This window comes from Equus przewalskii, chromosome 15, assembly GCF_037783145.1.
Source record: "Equus przewalskii isolate Varuska chromosome 15, EquPr2, whole genome shotgun sequence".
In the NCBI taxonomy this organism is placed as follows: domain Eukaryota; kingdom Metazoa; phylum Chordata; class Mammalia; order Perissodactyla; family Equidae; genus Equus; species Equus przewalskii.
In genome coordinates, this window is record NC_091845.1 from 43,998,607 (window position 1) to 44,022,188 (window position 23,582).

Below are 23,582 nucleotides of genomic sequence, written 5' to 3' on the forward strand. Positions count from 1 at the left end.
AGGAAAAAAAAGTGTATTTATAAGTGTTCTGAAAACTATAAAGTGCTTTAAAAAAAGGTAAAGTGTTGTATCTTTATCATAAAAGACCTGACATCCCCCATTGAGGGATTCACAATACACCAACGGTGAGAGCAGTTCCCTTGTATTCATTCAGGTCTTACACTTCTGTTTGGAAGGCCCTTCCTCTTCTTACTAGACCTTCAAAGTGCCATGGAATCGCCTCCTACAGGAAATCTTGTCTGAGACCCCAGGCTTGGTTAGGCGGCCCCCTCCACTGTGCTCTTTGAGTGCTTATCACAGGATTCTGCAATGAGCTGTTTATGTGTTCCGTCTCCCCCATTAGCTTGGGATGAGGTTCGTTCCTCTTCCTCTCAGCCCAGAGCAGACTCACAACAGTCACTTGTTCATTTGACAAAACTAAAATGAACTAAAGCCAGAAGGGGAACTCCAACCTCATTTGGAGAACAACAACAAAAAAATTATTGCAATAAAATGGCAATGAGCTGCAATGGGCAATTATTTTGTCTGCTTAGCACTTCCCCTTTTGGAGGGAGCATCTGGTCCTTCTCCACTCCAACCATGTGGAATGGAAGTTGACAGTCACAGGATCTCTTCCCCTGGGCCACTGTTGACTGACCTCAGCTGGGCCAATCAGAGTGCCTCCTGGGATTTTTTAAACAGGAATTAGAATAAGGGATGTCGTTCCTCTTTGTTGGTGAAGCTGTGAAAAGTGAGGCCGGGAGCTGCTGGTGGCCATGTTTGGAAGCCAGTGTGCAGCGAGAGAGAATGTCCCAAAGGTGAGAGGGAGATGAGGGACAGAAATGAGACCCTGGTTCCCTTTGTCCCTGGTACACAGCTGCCAGTCTTTGAGAGATACAGACAGTCCTCTCATCAAATTCCCCCTTGGCCCTGAGCTAGGGTGAGTTGAGTTCCTGTGGTTTAGTTACAAGGAGACTGACCAGTTCATGAGCCCATCCTTTGCTATTGTTTTACTTTTTTTTTCCCTCCCCACAGCAGCCCAGTACATAGTTGTATACCCTAGCTGTAGGTTCTTCTGGTTCTTCTGTGTGGGACGCCACCTCAGCATGGCTTGATGAGCAGTGCTAGGTCCCCACCCAGGATCTGAACTGGCGAACCCCAGGCCCCTGAAGTGGAGCACATGGACTTAACCACTCACCACCAGGTCAGCCCCAAGTTGTCCTTTTCTTAGGATAGGATAGCCAACTTAAAAGATGATCCAAAAAAATGGATTGATGCTTGATCTGATAGTTTTATGATCCTCATTCTTTCCCATTTATTTTATTAAGGTATAATTTATGCAGAGTAAAATTCTCCCTTTCTAATGTACAGGTCTGCAAGTCTTGAGAAAAGTAGAGTCCTGGAACCTCTACCACAGTCACCATAAAGAAGTCTATGGCCCCCGGAATTTCCCTGTTCCTGTTGTTAATCCCCACCCCCACCCCCAGCTTCTGGCAACCACTGATCCGTTTTCTATTCCTATAGTTTTGCCTCTGCACAAATGTCGTATGAATGGAATCCTACAGTGTGTAGGAATTAGCCCTGTGCGCGTGAGATTCTTCCACGTTATCCAGTGGGTCAGTAGTCCAGTCCTTTATATTGCTGTTTAGTATCCTATTGTACAATGTACCACAGTTTGTTTATCCATTCCCCAGTTGCAGGGTGTTTGAATTGTTTCCAGAAGCTTTTTCTGACTGTCTGCTCCACCTTCAGCTGCAGTATTTCCTTTGCACCGGCACCTCAGAGACGATGTCTCTCCATGCTTTTGCCCCTCTCTTTGCAATGGATGCTGTCACTTTGTACTTGACACTTCTTGGCCCAGTCATAGCATGTGGGTGGGGGAAGGGGCGTTTTTTTTGGATCAGCCTCAGCCTTAGGCTGGCACTGTGTCCCTGCCCCTCAGGAGTGAGGCCGTCTTAGTGACTCCGCACTGCCCCCAGCTGTAGGAGCCTTTCACAGTCTGTGTCTGGGATGTTTCTCTGCCTCTTCCTCAGGGGCAGAGATTTTTTCCTGTCCTCTCCCTCCAGCTGCAATGGTGCTCTGAGCTCAGTAGACTGCTGCCCTTCCCCCAGCAGCTTCATGCTGTTCCATAGGGAAGAAGGACTGCTTGCCTTTCCTGCAGCAGCTGCTGTCCCCTCCCTGAGAGCTGCACCATGGGCGACACTCTCTCAGGACTGTTGCTCTGCTCCTTATGTTTCTTATGAGCGCCTGCGAGGTCGGTGGAGAAAAGCATGCCAGTGGGTGCAGAGTGCCTGTGTGTGCGGCTCCCAGGGGCTCCACAGTCTCACGTGACCCACACTTAATCTCTAGCAAGTCATACAAATTTCAGGGGCATTCCTTCTGGCTAGTGTGATGTCTGGCTTTGTCTGTTCTAGGAAAGCAAGTGCTCGCCTCCTGTCTTTCCTTGGAGAGGCCTGTCTTTCTTTAGATTTGGGGTTAGTTGTTTACTCTGTGGCCTCAGTTCTCTTCTGGGTTCAAGGGAGGTTGTGAATTTGCATAATGTTCAGTTTTTTCTTGTTGTAAGGATGGGAGGGATGTTTTCCCAACTTTCTACATCCTGAGTGGAAGCCAGAAGTCCATTCTCACCTTAAACAGAAGATGGGAAGATAGGACCCCCATGCTGGATAGAGAGGCAATGACTTCAAGTCGGGGAGAGGGCTTCCCAGGGGTCAGCTCCAGCCTCTGGTTATATTTTGGTTGATCCACAGGTGTTTGAAAAAGAAAAAATGAGTTGGCCCCCAACATTTTAAAATCTGAGATTTTCTCATTAAAAAAAAAAAATCTGGATTTTTGGTTTCTCTGGAAAAAACTTGCCGGTTGTGATAGTCACCAAGCTGCTTCCCTGGCCGTATCATCCCCGGGCACATGTGACCCTTGGCCTGTTTCCTGCATCTTCCTAACCTGCCTGGCCCTGTGGGCAGGGACCAGACTGAGCCCGGCTGTCTGGTAAAGTTGCACCAGTTGTGAGAAGGTTAAAATGCCAGACAAATAGCTAGTTCCCTGAGCCTCCAGAGAACCTCCACCACACCAGCCGTGCTGACATCTTCCCTAGGACACCGCTGGGGCCTGTGGCAGAGCTAGGAGCAGCATCCACCCTGAACAGATGGGACCGGCCCCATTCTAGTGTTAGATGCCTATGGGCAGGGAGATGCTCAAAATACTGAAGTTTGCAGCCCCTGACTGAAGAGTATCACGTGCAAGCTCCTGGTTCCGGGAAGGTGGAGGTGGGTAGATGTGGCTGCTTTAAGGTGGTATTGTCAAACAAAAAGGCTCCGGAAGTCCGGGTCCTAGAAACCCATGTAAGCAGTGACTTTGGATATTGGGTCTAGGACCGGGAAGAAGAGCCCGAGAACAAATAGGAAGTGAGAAATTGAAAAGGACTTGAAAGAGAAGCTTAAACCACAGGAAAATCAAGAAGCAGGGCTGATACACGTTGGAGATAAGCTGGCAAGTGGCTCTGCCTCAGGGTAGCCGCTTATCAGGGATTTTTGGCCTCTTTCTACTTTAAAGAGACACATAATTACAATAAAGTAATTAACTGTTTTGTAATTAAATACCAAAATAATTAAATTTGAAATTAAACATGATAACATCAAGTTGTTCAGACAGGATTAATTTGTGTCTTAATCTGACAACAATCATTTTCATTACTATTAGAACGAAGGTTCCGAGAAAGCAATTGTAAGAGGAATCGTGCCTCCTCTCCACGGAGGAAGACCGCTGGGCTGGGATCCCTCGTCTACGGAGTCCGTCAAAGGTCAAGGGCTGGGGGCTGATTTTAAAGCACGAGTTGGAAGAACAAGAGAAAATATTCTTGAAAGGACTATTTTTTTCTGATATTTGAATCTGAAGTATTTTGTGCTTGGATTTTGAAAAGTAACCAGTTTCCTGCTAAAGTCCTGCAAATCTTTGACCGCCCCCCCCCCCCAAGAAAAAGTTATATTGAGGACAAAAAAGTAGCCGTATTAATAGCTACCCCTCAAATAACAAACGTTTAGCGTCTACCTTGTGCAAAGTACTGTGCTAGAAAACACCAGAGCATGCAAAGAGGTATAAAGACAGCCTCTTCTCTTCAAATACAGGGCTTTCTTCTCTTGTTGTGGAGAAAAAGAATGCATGCCTAGAGAAAATACAGTGGCAATCACGAATTCAATAATACTAGAAGGCACCTGTGATGGTTAATTTTCTGTGACAATTTGGCCAGGCCACAGTACCCAGATATTTGGTCAAACATTATTCCAGATATGGACAAGATTAACATTTAAATCAGCAGACTTTGAGTAAAGCAGATTGCCCTCCATAATGTGGGTGGGCCTCATTCAATCAGTTGAAGACCTTGATAGAAAAAGACTGATCTCCCCAGAAGAAGGAGGAATTCTGCCAGTGGACCACTTTTGGACTTGAATGACAACTCCTCCCTGGGCCTCCAGCCTGCCAGCCTGCCCTGCAGATTTTGGACTTGCCAAGTCTCCACGATGGTGTGAGCCAATTCCTTAAAATAAGCTCTCTTTCTGTCTCTCTACATATCTATAATCCTGGTAGTTCTGTTTCTCTGTGGAATCCTGACTAACACAGCACCCAAGTCAGAGGTTTCCCAGGGAAGTTCCCTCTCTCTTTGGTGGACTCGATTATTATAGATTCCAAGTGCTGCACGCTGGGTAAGCTCACAGTGTCCTAATAAAACTATATGTTAAAACAGGCAGACGCCTGTGGGCCATACTTTGCTGATTTTATTTATTTATTTTTTTGCATAAGAATACTGTTTCTCTTGATTACGGAGTTTTGGGCACCCCATAAATTCTGCACTGAAGGGGAGTGCCTCACTGCCTCACCCTCGACTCAGCCCGGCTCCTCAGTCACACAATCTGAATAATTCCTTTGGGGACAGAGGTCAACCAGCAGAACCCGAATGTGGCATGGAAGTGCTGGGAAGATGATCCTGCTGTCCTGTACAACCTTGAATGGCTCTCAAAATCCCATGGGCCTAAACCTGAATGCTGGAAAGAAAACATGAACAAAGCAAGTCTTCCCTTGGTGGCATCCTGCATGGGATGACCTCCAAGACAGGCATAGTGAATCCATGAGATGCCAGTTCACTGTGTCATTTCCCAAGCTGGAGCCATGCCCCTTGCTCCAGCCAGCCCAACACAGGAGGCCTGGGCATCCTTACGGGTGGTGCCATTTCTAGCGGGGTGTGCAAAGGGCCCCGGGAGAGCCTGCCTCTTGGGCTGTGGGACAGCAGGCACCAGCCTTTGAGCAAGCGCCCCAGTCCATAAGCTCTAGGAGAGGAGAGGAGAAAGGTGGGGTGGAAAACAAGCCCACTGCATCACTGCAGGCTCCTGCCTGTTCCTCTCCCTCCTGGAAAGCCCACGGAGGACTCGGGGACCCAGCTTTGTGGGAGCACAGAGCAGGCCAGCTTGGGACGGCACGTGGATTGGACTCTCCGAGTTTCCACGCTCTCGATTCAGGGTTCGGCTGCCACCCTACTGGCCTCTCTTGTATTGACCTCTGTGACCTTCAAATAAAAGGCACGATGGAGTCACCCAGCCAGAATTCATTGTGGCCTTTCCTCAAGACCTTGGAAGGCACACTTTGTTGGGCGAGGTGGCTGCATCATGGACAACACTTGAAGGGTGTGGCAAGATTTACAGGAATTGGGGTAGACCTGGTTTAGAGAGGGCCTTCTAGCTGTCCTCACTGTCCACCCCCACTCCAGACTCAGCAATATCACAGTGACCTGAGGCAAATGCCCTGACCGCTCTGTGACTCAGTTTCCTCACTTGGAAGGTGGTAATCATAATGATAATAACCCCACAAATTTAGCAAGTTAAATGGCAAAATGAATAGAGAGTTTAGCACCGCGCCCAACACAGAGTTGTTGCTCAACAAATTAATTGCTGTGTCCCTATTATTGTCCTTGGGGGTTGGGGGGAGGCAATGACCAGGCGAGTCAAAACCCTTCCCTAGGATTCTGTAAACAGCAGTGAGACAAAAGCCCTCCTTGTGGGGAAGCTGTAAGCTGGGCCGGGGGTGCAGTTTCCCGCCGGGTATAAGAAGCTGGCTCTGGGAGGACAGAGCCAGAGGGAAGGAGGAGGGAAGACAGGACATGAGCTCCTGGTGGCTTTCAAATCCCTGGTTCCGGTTGTCCCATGCGGCCCAGCTGCTCCCCAGCATCACCCAAGCTATTCCTGCAGCTGTGCCATCCTTCAAACAAATTGCCCCTTGGGCTGCAGCTGGTGTGAGGGGAGCACTCGTCCGTTAGGGCTGCCATAACAAAGTACTGCGGACTGGGGGCATTCAACAACAGAAATTTACTTTCTTACAATTCCGGAGGCCGGAAGTCTGAGATCCAGGTGTCGGCAGGGTTGGTTCCTCTGACGCCCTTCTCCCGGCTGTGTCTTCACATCGTCTTCTTCCTCTGCTTGTCTGTGTCCTGGTCTCTTTTTACAAGGACACCAGTCGTTTGGATTAGGGCCCACCCTAATTACCTCTCTAAAGGTCCTGTCTCCAAATATTGTCACATCCCAGCTACTGGCAGTTAGGACTTCGACATATGAATTGGGAGGTGGAGGTGGACAAAATTCAGCCCGTGACAAGGGGTTTGAGTTGAGTTTCTATCACTGCCACCAACAGAGTCCCGATTAATATGCATGTATATTCATGGAAAATAAAACCTGGGAGAATATTTACCAAAATGTTAGCAGAGGCAATTTCTGCATGGCGGATTAAGACTGATTTTTGTATTTGCTCATCTATATTTTCTATTTTTCTTCTGCAATGAACATGCACGCTTACTGTAACACAAATGTTTAAAAATATCTCAGAGCATCCCGGAGCCTTGCAGGTGATGGACGGGGGAAAGCGTAGGGGCAGCATCCGAAAGCAGGAGAGCAGTGGGAGTGGGGAGCACGGCTGCTGATTCTGCGGATAAGCTCTGCAGGTACCCATGGGTGGGGTGGGGTGAGGGCGAGGCCACAGAGATGTGCCTGGAAGAATTCAGAGATAAGGAAATAAGACATCCCTCTGCCAGTTAAACCATAAAGCCAGCAAAATGGATCCACACAGAGAAATGCCAAGTCACCTTAAAGAGGCAGGAGGCCTCCAGCCCAGACTTGATTCGATTGGAGGAATTCAAGAGCTGGAGGAGGACGAGTCAGTGTGTGTGTGGTGGGGGTGGGGAGAGCGGTGGGAGCTGGGAAGTGGGACCCATGGGGGCTGGTGGGGATGGTAGAAATGATCGAGGGACAGGAAAGAACGATTTTGCTAAAACCAAGCTGCTGTTTGAGCCAGATTTCTTGGAAAAAAGTCCCTCAGCCTCTTGGGCTGTGCTGCGTTTTTGTTAAAAAACAAAAACAAAAAGGAAAAATTGGGGGAGCTCTCTATTTTTCTTTCTTTATGGTTGAGGAAAATGAGGGCCCTGTGCCCAGACCAGAAGGACAGGGGTAGACACAGTGCAGCAGGGGAGCTGCAGAGGCCACATGGCAGGTGGCAGGCCCTGAGACCTGTCCTGGGACAGCCAGCGTGGCAGGCAGCAGGCTGGGGAGAGTGTCCCTGGAGACACGCTCTCAAAAGAGGGGCTCAGCAGGGCTGAGCGGGGAGAGTCCTGGGGAGACAGAGGGCCAGGGAAAGCCCCAGGGGAGGAGGCTGGCAGCTTTCAGCACAGGATCTCTAGGACCGCCTTGAAAGTTGTCACCTGTCCTGTGCTCTGTCCTGATCCCCCTTCAATGGTCCCGAGCCTTGAGCAAAATTCCGTGACACACAGCAGCCTCCTGTTGGTGGCACTCAGGGAACGAAGGCAGAGAGCTGGTGGTTGCATTAGGGAGACGGCCGAGGAGAGGGGCCAGCAGCCTGGCTCAGAGCAGTGGTGATTCAAGGAGGACTCACTTAGGAGCTGCTTGAGACAGACCCCGTTTCCTCAAAAAGAAAGGGGACGGCGAGCCTCAAAATAGGGGAGGCTAGCCCTGAAGAAAACATGGGCAATAGTAATAGTTACACATTCTTTTCTGAGTGACAGTCCCCTTGGAGAGAGCAGTAATCTCTCAGCTCTGGAAGGGAGAGGTCTGGGACGCTGGTTCTGAAACCACTCCACAAAGAGTGGGATGACAGTCATTTCAGCCAGATCGTAGCTGATGAGGCTCTGAGAGGCTGGGTACTTTGCTCAAAGTTACACGGCTGGTACCTGAAAGAGCCAGGATTTGACTCCTCCGGCTTCCAAGTGCAGGATGCTTCTTCCTCCCCGCCACCGCGGCTGGCGATGCCGGGAGAGTTCATTTCCCCGCTCTGTGAGGGCAAGGCGGGATCCTGACCCATGAAACCCCCATCCTTTTCTTACCGCCCGTGAAACTCCAGGACTCAGCCATTATGAATGCAGCCAAACCACCCCCTCCCTCCCTAGCTGAGTGCATCCTCCCCCTGCACTGTTTATGACAGGCTTTCATCCCCGGACAACATGGGTTGATCCTCGGACATGAGAACCTGGAGCACCTGCTGGTTCTGGTTCTCTCTGCAGACGTGGCCATCTGTTGGGAGTTTGATTTGCATGAGCCGTCTCCGGCACCCGAACCCCTTTGGATGTTGTACTAGTTGCTGTTAATGCTCTTCCCAAACCCCTTGGATCCCCCTACCATGTCTGTGTGCACTGGCACCCCTTGTGCTTTCTCTCCAACAGCCAGCACCTGAGGACGGATCTCAGGCTGCCAAAACCCACTTTGCCTGTGTGCATGAAGAGCTGGAAATGCCTGGGAATTCGCATCATCTTGGGGACACCTTGACCAAAGACTGTTAAATGCTGCACTTCCTTTCAACTTGATGGAGATACTCTGAGGTATGACATGCCTTGTCTCTATGGGGACTGAGCCACACTCACCCTCCTGGCTCAGTCTTGCTTCTTAGTCCCACATCCCCACTCCCCCACCAGTTTTTCCAGGAAACACTTGCTAATAAATCAGTCCCTAATAAATTGCTTCCATATGAATCCTCATCTCAGAGTCTGCTTTTGAGGAACCCAACCTGCAACAGATCCATTCACAAATTGAAGTGCTGAGCCTCCAAAGCTGAGGGTCTGTAGACCAGTGCCGCCAGGCAATTTGCCTTGCAGTGGTGTTTTCCTCTGCGTGCCTCCCCCATCCTTCCTGGTCCCCGCTCAAAGCAAACACTGTTTCCCAAGTGGGAATAAAATTCTTGACCTTGGCTGATGGAGTGCTTATCACCCTTGTTGAGCACTCACAAAGAAAAACAACCCGTGTGGCTACAGCATAGCAAGTGCTTCAGGAGCCACAGTATTTCACGCCAATCTTGCAGTAACCTGTGAGTTAGGAGCTATCATCGCCCTTTTTAACTGATGAGGGTTCTGAATCCTTGGGGCTCATTTATTCAGAGTCACATATCCGGGAAGCAGAGATGGGATTTGAACTCAGGCAATCTGACTCCAAAAGATATGCCCTAACCGCTGGGCCACGTGGGCGCTCACAAACCCATACCCTGTCTCCAGCACCCAACCAACGGCATCTCATAACCGGTGGAACTGCTGACTGAATCATCTGGTTTTTGCTAATCTCTTTTCCTATTATTTATTTTCTCCCTTTCAATAGCTTAGGGCTTTATTTGGGTAGACACGACAATAACAAATGATGCAGGATGATGCATTTTTGGAGGGCTTTGTATCATTCTTTAGAAGAAAAGACGAAGCCTCTACATATATTTAAATCCTCAAATTGCAGAGTGGCCCAGTTCCTGGGACCCAACATTTCCACAAGCCAGCCGAAGCTGTTTGAGAAATTGGACCTTTGCATGCATGGGGCTGCAGGTGAGCCAGAGCAAGCGATTGGGAGAGGAAATCTCCCCCCCGCCCTGTGCCATCCCCTCTCCAACAAGCTGTCAACCCTGCAGTGGAGAACAGTGCCAGCCTGCAGGCTTTCTGTTCCCAGAGCTCAGTGGATGACTCAGTTACAGAGCTATTTCCTTTTTCCATGAGCCTACCATGCAGAGATTTTCAAATTATTTCCCTGAAATGTTTCTTCCCTCACCTTGCTGCATGCTTTGTCCCCAGAAGGCACAATTTTCAATAGATTCTTCCTAACAACACAGCAGCCAGCATCTCTTAGGTTCTTCCTAGATGCCAGGCATCCAGCTTAGCATCTTATATCTGTCTTCTCAGCCCACCCTCACAAGCACACTGGAAGGTCTGCATATTACTGTTTCCATTTTCTGGATGGGGAAACTGAGGCCCAGAGAGTTTGTCCAAGGTCGTTTTGCCAAGGAGTAGCAGAGCTGGAACTGAAACCCATATCAGTTTATGTCTTTAACCACTACGCTATACTGTCACATTACTGTGAGAGATTCTCATTATCTGTGATAGATTGTATTATTTTCCCTGAAATTGTCCCTTCCTTCCCTCGATGTAACCTTTCTATGGGCGGATCTTCTACGCTTGACTTTGGCCTTGGCCATGTGACTTGTGTTGGCCCATGGAGTGAGGATGGAAGGAAAGATGTGCTGTTCTGAGCTGAAGCCCTAAGTGGCAGGGCACATTTCTGCCAGTCCTCTTGGAGCTTCCACTCTCTGCCACACAGAAAGCATGCTCATGAAGCCGTTGACTCTCAGCTTGAGCCTCAGCATAAAGACCCATGGAGGAGACCTGATCCCCACCTGAGGCCTAGAGTTCAGCCTGATCTATCCAGATACAGCTGAGCCCAGCCAAGGGCAGCCAAACCACGGCTGACCAGCACACTGTGGGCACAGTCAGTGGTTGTTGTCAAAGCCACTGAGTCACTGGCTGTTCGTTATGTACCGTTATCACAGCAGAAACCTCTCACCATTGCATGTGATATCATTCCAGTCTAGCCAGCGCTGCATGGCTCGGCTCTCAGCATTATGACAGAAGAGCACAGGACCATGACCTCAGGGAGGAAATGGGCCTGTGAGGTCATCTGACCTGGCCCCTCCTCTGGGCTCCATCCTTCACTGCCTCCTAAGGCAGCCCACTTCCTCTCTGCACACTCCCAAAGGAAGTCTTCCCAAGACTGAGCCCTGAAGATCTATGCTCAGCTACCGTTCACAGCTCCTTTCCTCTCCGTATAGAACCAGCACGTGAGTCCCCGATGACCTTCGTCACCCTCTTACAAGTGCGCTCCTGCTTGTCAACCTCCCTCAAACAACGGTCAGGGCCATTTGCCTGTTTGTTCTCCAGTCATTCCCTGCCCGTTCTTCTCTGTACCATAGGGGATGAGCCCTGCAAATTCGTGCCCCAGGAGCTCCTGGTACTGGTTCCAACAAGGCGGAGCTAAATGGGAGGCCCTGGTGAGAGACTGGAGGGGGAGAAAAAGGAGAAGGCAGGGGACTTCTCTCCACCTCCCCTGCTTTCAGGGGCGTCTCGGGCAATGGCTGCATTTCCTTCATGATTTAAGCCCCGACCTCCTATGGGCCCTCCCACTGTGGTTCCAGGTCCTGTCAGGTGGCCCCTAGACCCAGGTCTGGGAACATCCTCTCCTCTTTTGACCCCTCCAGCCCAAGGGTGGGTGGTGGCTTCCAGCTGCAGCTACACTCTGGGTGGCCTGCCCCTCTCCTGTTCCCCTGCAGCCCTTCTGGCCTTTGCACAGCCCCTCCCCACATTCAGCCTCTCACTTCAACTACTTGGCCTGGGTTCTGTTTCCTCAAAAGACACTGGCTAACACAGCCTCCTGATCTTAGGGGCTCAACCCACATTATATACAACATGTCCGCACCCCACATATTTTACATGGGAAAATACTACACGAGTTGAGTTGCGGTTGACTAGCCAACAAAATGGTAGATTTTGTAGCTGTTTAATTTTAATTTCAGATAAAGTTTTCTTTTTTGCATTGGGTAGCCAATGGTTTTTTCCAGCCCTTGGAACATTTTTGCAACCCTTAGAAAGCTCTTGGAAAAAACGCCTTTGATGGTGGTGACTGAGGGGAACAAAGTGCCCCAAAGAGCAACTGCAGGGGCCGGACGGGGCAGTAACTCCCTCAGTGAGAGGGGACAGTACTGGGCAGTTGCTCCCTCCGTGATGAGGGACCTTACTGGGCAGTCGCTCTCTCAGTGAAGAGCCAAGAGGAAGAGGAGCCCAAAGACCAGTGCACTCCTCATCGGTACCCTTTTGCCAGTGACTCTCCCCTTTCCCATCCAACAAGGTGGAGTCTTTGTCCTTCAAGAGGCCCAGAGCTCAGGAGGAACCTGCTTCTATGAGATGGATTTTCTCCACGGCCTGAAAGGCAAGAGGATCATAAATGTGTCAATGGAATTCAGATTTCCCAAGTTGTTCAACCACCACAATAAAGCTAAAAGCAAAACTCCTCTGGAAGGGAGCGGAGACTTTGATGCAGGAGGCTGCGCGGCAGTGAGAAGACGAATCGGGCCTCTGACAGCCCCTCCTCTGCAAATGGATTTGGCTGCAGTGAGCTGGGCCCTTGCAGCACGGCAAGACTGAGCCCTGTGGCTGAGCTGGGTGGCTCACCCCTGGGAGGGCGTGGCCACACCCAGAAGAGAACACTGCTGAGCCCTGAGGGCAGCACCCAGCCACCAAGCACCAAGTTTTCTCATAAGGCCCATGGGCAGTTTAAACTCCATCCTTGGGGCTGGCCCCATGGCCAAGTGGTTAAGTTCGTGCGCTCCTGCTGCGGGTGGCCCAGGGTTTCGCCAGTTCGAATCCTTGGGGCAGACAAGGCACCGCTTATCAAGCCACGCTGAGGCGGCATCCCACATGCCAGAACTAGAAGGACCCACAACTAAAAAAATACACAACTATATGCTGGGGGGCTTTGGGGAGAAAAAGGAAAAATAAAATCTTAAAAAAAAAAAAACAAAAAAACTCCATCCTGGTCTTGCGACCAGTTCCAGAGTGGCTGGGACCCACGGTCCATCTTGTAGGCGAGGTGAGGAGCTGGGCCCTGGCAGGTACAGAGGGAAGTGGCCAATATAGTGGTCACAGCTGGGCTTAGTGTGGAATGCACGCCAGTCTGACTGGTCCCCCACTCACTCCTCCTCTGGCCCTTGGCTGGTGGCGTTGGGGAACTTGATGCTGTGACACTCTCGTCCCCTCACCCCCGTTGTGGACAGCAGTGGGAAGGGAGATGAAAGACCCTTGGTTGGACATGGACCAACTGGGGACTGTTGTGAAGAGAGAACTAAGACAACACAGTGTGTCACGTGAAGGAGGAAACAAGAAGAAGGGACAGAGGGACACGGATCCAGCCTCTAGCCATTTGAGGGACATCTAGCAAGAAGGGTTTGTTGAACAGCTATCAAGTGTCCACCACTGTAACTGGGACACCCCCTGGGGCTGCTGACTTCACTGAATGTTCCAGAACACCTTGTATTGACCCGAGAACAGCCTGGTCAATGGAAGTGTCATTGGATCATGTGCTTTTGTCTTATGTAATAGGGAGGAGCAGCTGCCCAGGGGTCGGGCGGGGTGAAGAGACAGATCATGCCAGCAAGGCCGGGAGCCAGGCTGTAAGAGGTGCTTGAGGTGGAGCGGAATGGGTAAATAAGTTGCATTCACAGGATTTTCAGGGAGCGAAGACACCAAGCAGCATGTGTGTGAAAAGAATCTTTTGAGAAGCTGCTTGGGGTAAAGGTGTGCTCCCCCGGGACGTGGGGCAGCGGCCTGGTGCTGACACAGGTGGTCACTCTGTAAGAACCTGTTGAGGAAATGCTGGAGAAACGCTGAAGGTCTCTAAACTGCCTCCCAAGGCAGGCGGGTCTCCTTAAACAGAGGGCTCTGGTTTAGCTGCGTGGGAGGTGCAAACTGGGTTCCTGCTAATGATCTTCTTTCTCATCACAGAGCCCAACCCCTCCCCTGAATCAAAGTTGAACAAATATTGGCAGAATATCCTATTCACGGAGACCCATTTTTTGCCACCCCAGATCACTTAGGTCAGGGGTGGTCAGAAATTGAAGTTCAGGGATGGGAAGACTGGACTCTGACTCTAGTCAACTGTGTGACTTTGGGCGAATCACTTTACCTCTCTGGGCTTTAATTTCATTATCGTAAAATGAAGAGCTAAGACTTGGACTAGAAGTCCTTGCTGAAACCAGGCAAGCAACTCTTGCTGAAGACAATGCTTTGGGATCCTAAGAGGCTGGGGTGGCAGGGGTGCGAATGAAAATGGTAATAACCAACATATATGGAGCGTTAACCACGGCCAGCACTGTGTGAGCGCTGGACACCTATTAACCCGCTTAATTCTTACAATGACACCCATATTAATCAAACACCTCCCGCATCCCAGAGTTTTTGTTAACCCCTCCCCTGGCAGTGTGAGGCACGCCCTAGCCCCATTTCACAGGTGAGGAAATTGCAGGCAGACAGGGAGGGGCATTCACCTAAGGCCGGAGAGCGTAGAGGGCAGGCAGCTGAGGCAGGGCCTGGCCTTTCGCACCAGCCCACCATGTTGGTCCTCCCTAGAAGACCTGAGCATGTACCTGGCCACCTGGCCACATGGCCTCGGGGCTGGCTGCTTCCTTCCTGGGATCTTCCCTCTGCTGGGAAAGGCCTTGAGATGGAGGCGAGCCTCGTGCCTGTGGAGCCTGCCTAACTCCTGTTTACTACTTAGCAGCAGCCAAATGGAATAAGTGCAGTATTGATTAATTGTAATTTTTTTTGGAATACATATTCACCCTGATGTTTTATCATTAATGCATTAAGAAGCTGAACAAGCAATAAGACCAAATGGACTACAAAACGCAGCAGAATTTCCATCCAGCGCGGTCTGATTCACAGCCATTACCTCCTGGCAAAAGACAGCTCCCATTACAGCCCACACCTTGGCTGAAACTTGAGAGCTCTTTGTTCTTAACCTTCTTTCTTTCCTCAGAGAGCAGGTGCACCTCAGGCTCTGTGCCATAGGGTGGGCCCTTCTTGATGAGGAGGGACTCGTAAAGTGGGGAGGCGGGACAGAGAGGGAGAAGTATGATTTTCGCTGCACGCTGTTGACCCTGACCTGGTTATTGGTGTGGAGGGACATGATGTCCTCGCCTCCTGCCCTCACCTGCTGCAAACTCCAGAGGGAGGGGTGGACTCAAGGGCTGTGTGACTCCAACACGCCCCCATCAGCCCACCTGACCATCTGGCCGAACGGTCAAGCGCCCTGTGTATCCTGAAGGCTGGGTTGGGGCCTTGGCTCTGTCACCAGCTGACTGAGGAGAAGCTGGCCAGTTATTTCCTGTTTAAGAGCCTCAGTTTTTTATTTGCCAAAAAAAGAAAAAAGAAACTGGATTGGACAATTTCTCAGAGCCTTGAAGTTGCAGCAGTTTACGACTCGTCCCCCCCCCTTCCTCTCCCTCTCTCTCACTCTTTCTCCTTCTTCTCCTCCTTTCCAAAACAATTTTATTCTTGCAAAGACTTGTCAAAAACTCTCTAGATGCACTGACAGGGGTAAAAAAACGCCTAAAAAAAACCCCCACCCAACAACAAAAATCTCTTTAAAAAGCACTTCTGCACAGCTCCGATGTCAACAATGAAAGCTTAGAAGTGGCGTCATCAAGGGAGGTTGCAAAAGTTAGCCTAGGGTTCTCCAGCGGGCAGGGAGGCGCTGCGACTGGGGTATGGGTGAGCAGAGCGTTGCCCACAGAATTGGCCGCCCTAGGATGGAAATTCTCTCCCTTTCTCTGCCTTTCCTCCCAAAGCTCTAGGGCCAGACTCATTATCAGCTTGAGGAGGTTTCCCCCTCTCTGGGTCCTCACCAGCCCCGGCTGCTTACTGCACCTGGGGCCCTTGAAGGCGTCCCCCTGCTCTGCAGAAGACAGTCCCAGGCAGAAAGCCCAGCACTGAGACCCGCGGGAAGGAAAAGGGCTCTTAGGCTTGACCACTCATTCATTTTCTTCAGAGCTGTTTGTGGGGTCTTTCTGTGTGTGGGGTACTTGCTGGTGGCAGGCCCTGTCTGGTTCCAAGAATGGCATGTAGAGAGGGATGAGGGGCAGCCCTGGCCTGAAGAAGCTCTGCATCTAGTGGGGCAGCTGGACGAGTGGATCGTGACCGGCCAGCGTACCGTGGATGTGGCGGGGGTGAGCCCAGGAGGCGGAGGGAGCCAAGAACAGGAGGCTGGGTGGGCTGGCAGGAAGGCTCAGTGAAACGGAGCTGAGTAGCGAAGGCTCAGTGGGAGTTGGTCAGCCCAGCAGGGATTGGGGGCATCCCGGAGGCCTGAGAGACCATAGCTGGCTCCGGAGAGGAGGGAGTGAGGGCAGGGATGGCAAGAAACTGCACTGGACTGATAGGCCTAGCCAGGACCCGTGGCTATTGGTTTTACGTGGTAAGTGAGAGAGTTGAAGGTTTTGTGGCAGGCGAGTGATCTAAGTGCACGGGAGGCATGGAGAAGGAGAGAGAAGCTGTGCACTAGGCTAGGCACTAGGCTAAGGAAATTCCAAGTATGACATTGGTTCAACGCTCCAACCAGCCCTGGGAGCCCACAGAGCCTGGTTGTGGGTAGTGACTGGGAGCCCAATCCTAGTCCCACGGCTCATTAGCCAGGTGATTTGGGCAGGTTGCTTAACCTCTCTGGGCCAGGTCTCCCCCTCTATGACGTGGTGCATGCGGATTCCATGAGGATTCGTGGAAAGTGCTTCACAAAGACCCCTGCCCCCACCATTAGACCCGTCTGTAACAAGGACAGCGACTAGTGCAAGGGCACGGACAGGGTTTGACCCCAGCCCTGCCAGCTCCCAAACCCCGGCTCTCTGTCCTCCAGGCTGCGTCGTCTCCTGATGGCCTGGATGCTCGCTCCCGTGGGAACCCAGTGGGAGGCTGACATCTGGAACTGAAGCGTGGAGGTGCGGGGAGTAGGGTGGGGAGGATATTTCTGGCTCTTTCACAGGTGAACTATGCTGGCTTCCAGCCCCTCACCCCTGCCAAGATGCCCAGCACCCATCAGGTGTGCCACTTCTGCTCACCGTCTGCCATGAATAAGTCTCCTGCCTCTGGGTTGGCCCCTGGAGTCTGTCTGTTCCCCTGTGGGCCCGGCCAGTCTGCTCCTGTCCCGTCCTCCCCTTTGGCACCTGGACCTGTCTCCTTAGAACCCATCCAGTCACCTCTTCTGCCTGCGGCATCCTCAGCAGGAAGCTGAGGCTCACAAGGTGGGTGTGACCAGCCCAGGCCAGACAGCCACGAGGAAAAAGCAGACCTCTCGCCCCCAGCGCATCTTTCATTCATCCTATTTTGGGTCACTGCAGGTGAAGGGACAGGGCCTGTGGTTCCACGGGAGTCCAGGAGAGGCCAAATGTTAATGCGAGTCTGATGGCCAAAAGTGGACACTGTTTCTCCTTGTGCAGCGTGGGCTGGCAGCCCAGACCCTCACTTATAGGCCTCGCCAGCTTCCCCATCAGAGGAGGGGGCCTGGCATTGTATCCGTCAGGGGCAGGGCAGGAGACAGAGTTCACCCCACATTTAAATGAAGAGGCTTTAATAAAGGAGACACTTCATTAAAGAGGGTGGGTGGGGTTAAGTGTACAAACCGGGGCTGTTGAGGCACGCAGAGACTGGCGACATCAGGAAGCTGTCATCACCCTGAGGCCAAAAGTACCCCTTTTGTTGGGTGTCAACAGAGCCCCATGAGGGGAGCCGCAAGGAGCACCGCAGGAGAGAAGGAGGCGGGGGAGGAATACCCCAGCCACTCTCCACACACCCCCATCTCCTGCCAGCACCTCCCACCAACCAAGTCCAACTGGAAAGTCAGAGGGCAAGAGAGCCTGGAGCCTTCCAGGATGCAGGACAAAGCCAAGAAGGGCAAAGAAGGGAGCCAGGGGCGGGGGCAGCAAATGGACACCCACCCGCAGAGACAGGCCTCCTTTTCATGAACCATCATCCACAGCACCTGGGTCAATGCAGAAATGAGTGTGCAAGGCAGGTTCACGGCCGTCTCAGCCTTCAGTTTATTCCCCTTCCTCCCACTGTGCTCCCAGAGTTCACTGAAAGGTGGCCCAGTGGGGCCACCACCGCTTCTTTGTCACAGGGCCCAGCAGGTAATGGAGACTGAGCTGAATGGACACCTAGCCAGGGTAGGTGGGAATAGAACCTTAGCCAGCTATTGGGTCAAGTTGCTGACCACTGTCAGAGGCAGCATTGCTCTCAGAACATGGGGGAAGGAGGTCGCTGAGGCCTGGCTGAGGCTGTCTGGCGACCTTCCGCCTCCCCAGCCCAAGAGACACTCTGAAGCACAGGGAAGCCACGCCCTGCAACTCTTGCCTGCTCCTGATCTCCCTGGCCCAGGGTTCACGATGGCCCAGTGAGGGGACTTGCGGGGGCGCTCCCTGACTTTGTGGGATTTGGCTAAATTCCTGGGTAGGAATGGAAGACCCTGGAAGAGCTCATACCGTCGTGGTTGGTGGGAGCCCGAGCTAGTTTGTGAAGCAGAGCCAGCACTTCTCCAGTAACTGACAGGAAGCACGGATGAGAGGAACGGAGCTCCGTGTAGCAAAACATGTTTCTTCTTCTCTCCCATTTTTCCAGGTCCTCGAGAAAGGACACGAAGAGTTGTTAGCATGGCATTGAGGGCCATATGCTCTCTGTCCTCTCCCCAGATTGATATCTGCCCTCCCCCAAGACATCCTGAGGAATACTTCCACGTTTGGGAAGAAAAATGTTATAACTGATAACCAAGACACTTGAGAATATACAAAATCAGCTTCACAAATTCCATTGTTTTTGTTCCTGTCTTGAAAAACTTTTGGAAAGAGACAGAGAGCCCACAGTCTGGAAAGAAGATGGGGGTCGGGGGGGGGGGGGTGCGGGGCGCATGAGGATGGAGGACCTCCCAGTTCTCTGGAGGGAAGGACATTGGGGTACACAGGGATGTCCAGCCCACAAGGTTTGGGTGACCCACACCAGGCCAGACCCCAGCAGCCTCAGTAAGGTCATTCACTGGATATCTCAGTGGCAATCAGCATGAGCTGAAGGCAGAAGGATCTTCCCAGAATGCTGTGCTCTCACTTGACACCAGGACCTCAGCATGCCTTCAAGAGAAAGCAATAGAATTTCCCTTCAACTCCATGGGAGCTTGGAGTCTGGTTTCATTTATTTCTTAAAGAATAAATAAGATGTTTCTTTCATATCTTTGGTGGCAAAATTTAAAACCACTGCACATTTATTGCACGCTACATGCCCTAGGCCCTGTGCTCATACAGGAAGACGGCACTGAGTGATGGGTTCAGAGCTCTGGCCACAGAATCTGACTGCCCAGGATCCATTTCCCAGTATTCTGCTAACTAGCCGGGGGCCTTTGGATAACTTACGCTGATTAACTCAGCGATTCTGAAACTGGGTACATTGGCATGGATAGAGTGGTAGATTATAAAAATGGCCCAACTTTGCGCCAGTTCCTGGAGTCTGTCTCCCCATCCCTTGAATCTGGATGGGCCTTGTGACTTGCTTTGGGCAACAGAATGTGGCAGAAGTGAACTCCTGCCAACAGGTGGCACCAACAAGAGACGGGGCGCGGGAGAAGCGAGGTGGGGGTGCTTTCTCCACTCCCCGCCCTGGCTGCCCCTCCTCCAAGCTCCCGCTCTCCCCGCGCTCAGAAGACACAGTCTCCTCTCTGGCCCACTAGCCTGGAAGGTGGTCTCTTAGGCAGGGTTGCCCAGAAGCAGAGGAGAGATGGGGATTTGCACGAATGTGCTTTGTGAGCAGGTGTTCCCTGGAAACTCCAGGAGGGGAGTGGGACCGAGACCAGGTAGGGAAGGAGGCCCAGCATGGCTGGGAGGGCTGGGTGTGCAGGCCACACCTGGAGTGTCCCCTTCAGAGACAAGGGACCCCATCACCCATCAGCCCTTGGCCAATCGCTGGCCCAGGGGGCACTTCTGGCTCTCCCTGTGCACGGGCAAAGCTGGCTGTCAAACCCTCAGTAGGGAGACCCAGGGTGCTGGCTGCAGGGCCGAATTCACTGGAATCCCCACACTTAAGGACACCTCTGCTCCACTTTTTATTTTCCAAGACTTAGCATTCACGAAGGTAAGCAGCAAGAAAGCACGGATGTTATTTCTCCCAAACGGTGCAGCCTTGCTCAAAGAGCAGAAGGGATTGTCTTGGGGCAGCTTCTCCTTCCTGCGCTGGAAAAGCCCCAGGAGAGGAAATGCAGAGCACTTTCTTACCTCCTCGAAGTGGGAGGAGGGAAGAAAAAATCGATACCTCGTTGCCCTGCCACAAACGTGTGTTGAATTGAACTGACCTATTGGAGCACGGGCTTTGGGTTCCAATGCCTGCTCCACTGTGTTCTAGCTGTGTGACCCAGGGCTGGTTATTTCAGCTCTCTGTGTCTCTGTTTTATCATCTGTAAATGGGGATAACAACAACAACAACAACAATAATAATAACCACCACTTCAGAGTAGTTGCATTAAGTGAGTTAACATCTGTAGCACTTAGAACCGTGCTCTTCATGGAAGAAGAAATCGGCACTATGCAAGTGTTAGCTGTTGTTGTTATAAATCATGAAAACAGTCTCTTAATTTTGAATTTGCATGTTATGGTTTTCTTCTTTAAAATGGTTTTGGATGAGCAAACTTTCCGCCTTAGACAAATGGAAGTGTGTGCCCTTCTCCCTGAATTGGTGAGGGAAAGCCGTCACACGGATGGATTCTGGTATGGGCCTTTTAAGGTGATCCCTCCGCTGGGCTGAGGTTTTGAAGCTGAGTCTAAGCACAAAGCAGGCCCCGTGCTCTCTTACCAGTCCCTCTCTCAATGCTAAAACTTGGAAATCAAAGGTGGAGGAGGGGTACTCCCAATCGTGGGGTCCCTGTGAGTATGGCTGCCCCCGCCCCTCCTGGCCTGTGAGCTGTGCCCGCTAAGCATATTTTGCTTCCCTCATATCAAAGCAAGAGGCTGCAGGGCTGAGGTGATCTCTGCAGAGGCAGGGAATCGAGAGGTTAGCAGTGTTTATTGATTTAGTAATTTGCACGCACTTTTCCGGATAGATTATCTTCCCGGAGACTCTGACAGCAGCAGCCAGCTGCTAATGCAATTCGGGGCCTGGGGTGCTGGGGAGGCGACAGGCAGGGCGGGTGGGGAAGGACATTGGCTGGGAGGCCGGGGGAGGATGACGAAGTGGGAGAAGAAAGGCAGGAGGCTTCCCCTACAGGCCTAGGGCGGGCATGGCAGGAGCACGGTCTGCATTCCTCAGAAATGAATGAGCATTTCTCAAGGTGCTCCCCAAATTCCCCTTCAGACTTGACGACTTGACTTACTCCCCCACTTGCTAGAAGTGCTGCCTGAAGATACCCTCAGATGCCAGCCCTGCTGGAGCTGCCTCCGGTGAAGAAAAGTGCCCCATCCAAGGTTGGGCCGCTCCTGGGGGCAGTCGCATCCAATGACTCAGCAACAGAGAGGCATACAGCTCCGCCCCACTGACAGCGAACATCCTTCAGGGCCACCCCAACTTTGGAGCCCCACAGAGTCAGAGGAAGCCGAAACCTTCTCCCTCTGCCCTGCTTCCTTCCCTCTCTCCGCAGGCGTTAAGCCCAGGAGCAGCCCTAACACGAGTCCTGCACACTAACCTTGGCCCCTGGGTCTGCCTCCCCGGGAGCCTGACGGGAGCTGCGGGCAGAGCCACGGTCCTGCACAGCCCTGAGATTTCGTATCAAGGTCCATTGCCACGCGTGCTTTTCATACAGAGTGGGGCTGGAAGATTAAGGAGATCTGTCCCACCCCTCAGGGCCCTAGCCAGGCAAAGGTGGCCCAGAGTGAACTGTCTTCCTCCTCAACCTCACGCCCTCCTCCAGGGCTTGTCTCGGTTTTCTGATCTTTGACAGCCACAGGACTTTCCTGGACCAAGTTTCCTCCCATTAGGGGAGAAAGCTCTGGACCATCTGCTTGGTCCAGGAGCTGCTCAGGTGTTACAGCTCCTGGTGAAGCTGGCCCAGAGAAGACTGCCGAGCACTGGTGATGAAGCAAGGGAATCTCCCCAGGGCCGAACTGCAGACACCAGGTGTGGGGACCAGGAGGTGGAGAGGGCACATTGGTTTCGGATTCACGTCTCCGGATCATTCATATGTTGTAGCTTTTCCTTCCTTGACTCCTTTTCTCCTTGTCCTATTCCAGTCACAAACTCACCCAAGGATAAGCGACTACCACGTGTCAGATGGTACTCCACACATCAAGAACACGAGGACGATCCGCGATAGATGGCCCTGCCCTAGGCTGCCCATCTCACAGTCTTAGAGGAAATGTCTGTCCGTCCATTTGCCCACCTACTCATCCACCCGTGCACCCATCCTCCCACCCACCCATCCATCCATCTGGCCATTCACTCAATAATTACTTATTAAGTACCTAGTAGGTGCCATTATTTTAGTAGATGATATAGGTAGACAGATAGATAGTTGATAGATAGTAGATAGATAGAGGTAGATTGTCACTGCTGGGATTTTTATCACTTTTTCTCAGTGAGACCCCACGGAGGGCGGGAACATGTCTGTTCCCCCAGGACCTCTCCCTCCTGCCCCGTGAGTGGTACTGACCATCACTGCCATAAACGAGAAGAGAGGAGAGATGATTGTGAGGCGGGGTTATAATCAAAGCCCCCTGGATGCAGCAGCACCTAAGCTTGACCTTGAAGGAAGCATGGACTTGGGGTTGGTCCGCAGTGGATTGCCCAGACCATCTTTCTCGCCAAATCCTGGGTCAGGAAGCAGACACAATATTTTGAGGGTCATGGGGGAGATGGGCCAGCCAGGACGCCCTTAGAAAAAGCGTCTCCTCCTCTCTCCATGGATAGCCAGCAGGACTCATTCATTGGCTCCCTCACTTGCTCAGACAGACTGCTGTGGGGAGGGCTTCCTGGCTACAAAGCCCCTTTGGCCAAGCATCTCTGGTCCTCCGAGTCCACGACTCTCAGGCTGGTGCTCTGCTTTTAAGACCCAGACTCCCTGAAGAGTCCGTGCACGCAGGTGCCTCCTTGAAAGGTGTCTAGTCGTGTCTCACACACAGCTGACTGACGGTCTGCAATTACTCTCCCACCCCAACCCCCTTCCTCCATGCACCACGGACTCTGCTGGCCGGCATCATCGCCCACAGTCGACCATCCCTGCCTCCACTCCTGGCTCCCACTTCTGAGTTAGTTAAGGTCCCATGAGGAGACAGAAACCACCAGGTATTTGAACAGAGAGAATTTAATATGAAGAATTTTTTTAATGATTTAATGGAAATCACTATTTTCCCCAGTTTTATTGAGATGTAGTTCACATATAACGTTGTATTAAAGAATTGTTAACAGAAATTGAGAAGGTAAAGAGAATTCTAAGATATCACAGAGGTAGCAAGTGCAGGAAGAGCCACCTGCTCTCAGGCTGGGAGCACTAAAAGAAAAGATTAGAATAATTAAAACACCTAGAAGCTTGGAGTGAAGACCTGGCAGAGCTGAGATCCGGATATCCAGGGTGAGGTGGAGGAGGCAGACAGCTGGGGCTGCATCTCCAGGCTCAGAGGATGCCCCTGGAGCTGAGACCCGGCTTCTGAGAAGGGGATGTCAGACGGCTTGTGCAGTGTCTCTGGCCAGGGAGTGGGCGACAAAGCTAGTTCTGCAAAATGGAAAACGGAAAAACTGCCACATGGATTCAGCG

The 23,582-nt window shown here is 51.7% G+C and overlaps 1 long non-coding RNA gene across 1 annotated transcript in view; it reads left to right on the forward strand.

Annotated features, from left to right (window-relative positions):
- LOC139075960 (uncharacterized) overlaps window positions 1-4,710 on the forward strand; it is a 98,759-nt gene extending 94,049 nt beyond the window's left edge. The window contains exon 3 of the long non-coding RNA XR_011527028.1: window positions 3,676-4,710. This is a non-coding gene — a long non-coding RNA (uncharacterized lncRNA). The remainder of the gene's footprint in view (window positions 1-3,675) is intronic.
- Window positions 4,711-23,582: the final 18,872 nt, after the last annotated feature.